We start from the raw sequence: 3,946 nt of genomic DNA on the forward strand, positions 1-3,946 counted from the left end.
AAATATCCTCCTTCTTCTATTTACTCACCACAAAAACCAGTTGGTTGATAACTGTTACTAACACATCTACTAGTTTCTGCTCCTTGCAAAAGTCAGATGTTCTTTCCTGAACCCAAGGTCGCAGCAACAGCCAGAAACACCTGTGAGCAAAATGCTTTCCTCGCCAATCCCCTGCAGTTCTGCCTCTTTCTATATTGTATGTTCAAGATGGAAATCTGTGCCTTACTCTTTCAGTAGCTACTGTTTGAGAGAGCACTGACTAATGATTGTTACTGAGGATACAGCTCTCCAGATATAATAGATGGTATGTAGTATTACTGCAGGTATTGCTTGGTTTCAAGTACATTGCTGGAAGGCACATGGATGATGTGATTTGAATTGTTTCTCTCCTTAAATGTAGTGTTAAACTAGATGATTTTTTAAAGACAGATGGATTCAACTACTAACAAATTAAATTCTAAAGTGGAATCAATCACATTTATTGGATTATCAAACTGATGTGAAAATGTGAGAGAAAAAAGCTCATATTAACTGCATAATCACAGGTAAGTGATTTCTTGATAATTACTTGTCAGAAAGTTCACAGTGCTTTGCCCTAATGTATTCTGGGATTTGCAGAAAAATACCCAGTGCAATGAGAACAATTCATCTGGCTATAATGCTTGAGGTAGATCAAACTGATTTGCAATACACAAATAAATGACAGCACAGAGATTCCAGCTAATTACAGGTTCCCAAGGCTACTGTGCATGTTAATCTCAGAACCAAAATCTACCACTAACAATTTCTGCACACAGTCACTGGAGCTCGAGGTTACCAGGTGTTACAACCAAAGCCAACAAGAATTTGTGTATACTGACAATCTAAGCACTACTTTGGAGCACTTCTAGCAAATGAGAAAAATGATGATGATACAATAGCCATTCAAGAACTCAAGGAACTATAAGATAAATAAAAATACATTTATTTTCTACTTTTATGTACTATTACTTAATATATAAGTAACAGAGAGTATTTTATTAAAAATAATTATGTAGTTGCACTTCAATTATGTAATCATACATGTTGACCCTTGACAATTTTTAAAAATTATATGTACATTGTCCAATTATTTTATAATTGTGTTTATCTCCATCAGGAATGCGTCCACTCGCTTTCCAGACAGAATTCACACAAGATATGTATTTTAAAACACCTTTGTCCTTGCTTAAGGATATGCAAAGATAAATTTCAATGAGACATTAAGCTGGCACGTGGTATGGAATATAATTACTTGAAGTTCAGGTATAGATTCTAAAAGCTGCTCATTTCAGCTCTGGAACAAGCTTTGCTAAAAGCAAAAAGAATTTTTTTTTCCCCTCTTTTTGAGGATACTAAAAGGATGGCTATATTGTCTAAAACAGATTGGTTATCTTGTAAATTGCCTAGCAGATTTAAGGCCAAAGGCTACTAAGTGTGCTGGTCCAATTTATAATTATCAAAAAGCAATGAAATATGAGAAAAAAGATACAACACCTCATCCAACAAGGTGATTGGCTGAAGAGCATTCCTGCTACACGTTTGCCAAGGGATTTCAGGTGGGTCTCATGCTGACGGAGAATAGATAACATAGACTGGTTTTCTTCCTTCTGGGACCACGATATTGTGCCTGTAGATTCACATTAATACACCCACGTAATTTCACTTACCTGCCTTGAAGCTCATCCTCCTCAAAACAGCTTGATCATTACTGAGATCTCTTCCAGATATACTGAGATGGTAGCTTGAATTATGTAACAAGCCCACACACAGCCCAGCATAACTGCATGCCACTCATTTAGAGGAATGCAACCTACCAGCTGCTCCTCATTACTGAACTTTAACTTTCACATTTCAGATGAAGATATTCTAATTCAAGTCCAACTTGGGATGATGTCCTGGTCACTTAATTCTGCCTTGTTGGGACCACTTGGCAGTAAGTTACCTGCACTTGTCAGTTCACTACCAAACTTCAGGTCATCTTGTGATAAGGAAGCTCTTGCTATTCCTAGTTCTTCTGGAGAGTTCCTCTAAAGATTCTAGCACAAGAAATTCTTAGAAGGCAGCTTCTTCTTTCCAGCCATGTTTACTTACACTATTAGAACCTGACACCTAGTACAAAACCTAGACAGTTTCCAGCCAACTACACAAAACACTGTAAGAATACAGTGGTTCATCAAGAAATAATCGTAACTTCAGTTTTACACACATCTTCCTAACATCTTCCAACCATCTTCTCACCTGCTTGCATTTATGGCTATAACTGATTAATTTGTTGAAATTTACACTGCTCAGGAGAAGGGAATCCACCCTTCAAGCAAATTAAACCATTTCAAAATGAAGCTTTATACTTCATGATAGTCAGTAAAGATTTATCCAGATTAATGGCAATTCAGGAAAATAACCCAGAAATCGTAACAGAATGCTTTTCATTTCCATTTGGGACCTTAGGCACAAGTTCAGTAGTTAATCTTCAGGAGGTTAGCCTGCAGAAGTCAGAGACCCACTGACAAAGGAGCTGTGTAAGGCAATAACTAGAATGAAAAAAGACTCCTTAGCCCTTAATTAACTATATATATGTATATATACATATATACACGTATGCATGTATACATATATATTAGTACCTACAAAAACTGAAAAAAATAAATTCAGCAATTACCAACAGTGATTAACTAGCTACAGTGTTTCAATATAAAAAGGCAATTTTATTGTCAAAATTTCATTTCAGTTCCGTTTGGCAGGTATGTATATTTGAGAGGAAAAAAAGGAAGAAAAAATGTAGAAGCACCATATCTGAGACAGGTAAAGTCCAAAAAGAGTTTTCTTGGCCAGAAGGCTCTAATAAGTAATTAGGGGTAGGGGGAAACCAAACATCTATGTACTGTACGAGCAAAGAGCATACAGGAAAAAATAACTTCCAGAGTAGGCCATGGGCACACAGCAGTAATTGGTATTAAGGACATAATTCAAGGTGCTTTAGTAAGGAATCGAGCACGTCCAGATCATACAACAGCACAACATCAAGATTAACTTACACCTTTTTCAGATGTTGTACAAGCCTTCTGATTACCACAAACGTAACTAATATAGATATATCTAGAATCACCTAGGAGACTAGAAAATATATGAATAAATCTATCCTTAAAAAAATCTCATTCTCCAGATATTTAAAAGAAAGCAGCTTACAGTTTTTAAAAAGCATAAGAAGTTCTTGCTGTGGGCATTTAGGCCACCAGTGTTTATTAAGTCACAGAAAAATGGATTTAGATGAATTGAGAACTTACATGATTTTTGAGCTAGCCCAGGTGCCAGTAGCAGTCTGGATACAGCCACACGTAACACAACAACAGCTAACTTTTCCTGCTTCTGTAATACATCAGTACAGAAGTATGGATGGAACCAATAAATATATTCTAACTGTTGGGGAGAAAGAAGCAAAATGTAAGTCTGGGGACTAGATTTAAGTTCGCTAGAACAGAGAGGCATTCTCTAAGAATAAATACTGCTTCTGCTAGAATTAGGTAAATACAAAATAACTACTGGAATTTTAATGTGTAATTACAATTTGGTGGTTAGCACTTCTGGGGGAAAAAAAAAACACTTTAGAAGTTACTGTAGACAGGAGAAAATAATATAAGTCTCTACATTGGTGTAAACAAGTAATATTCTATACTACTTTTTAGTTTCTGAGCAGAACTCCTTTACAGCTGCTCTACCAAGTAAATAAACTAACACATACCTTAGAAACTCCATTTTACCTCAGGTTAGAAGTATCATTCTAGATTGCTGTGGGCTTCTTTCTTCTTTTTACCATACTGATATTTGTTTTTAGTGTACGAGATATCTTCTCATTAATGAAATGTTTTAACTTAGCAGTGATATATTAAGTAACTCAGTCTTTGCTCTGAACAAAAGACAGGACAGC

Source organism: Meleagris gallopavo, chromosome 17, assembly GCF_905368555.1.
Source record: "Meleagris gallopavo chromosome 17, MGAL_WU_HG_1.1, whole genome shotgun sequence".
Lineage (NCBI taxonomy): Eukaryota > Metazoa > Chordata > Aves > Galliformes > Phasianidae > Meleagris > Meleagris gallopavo.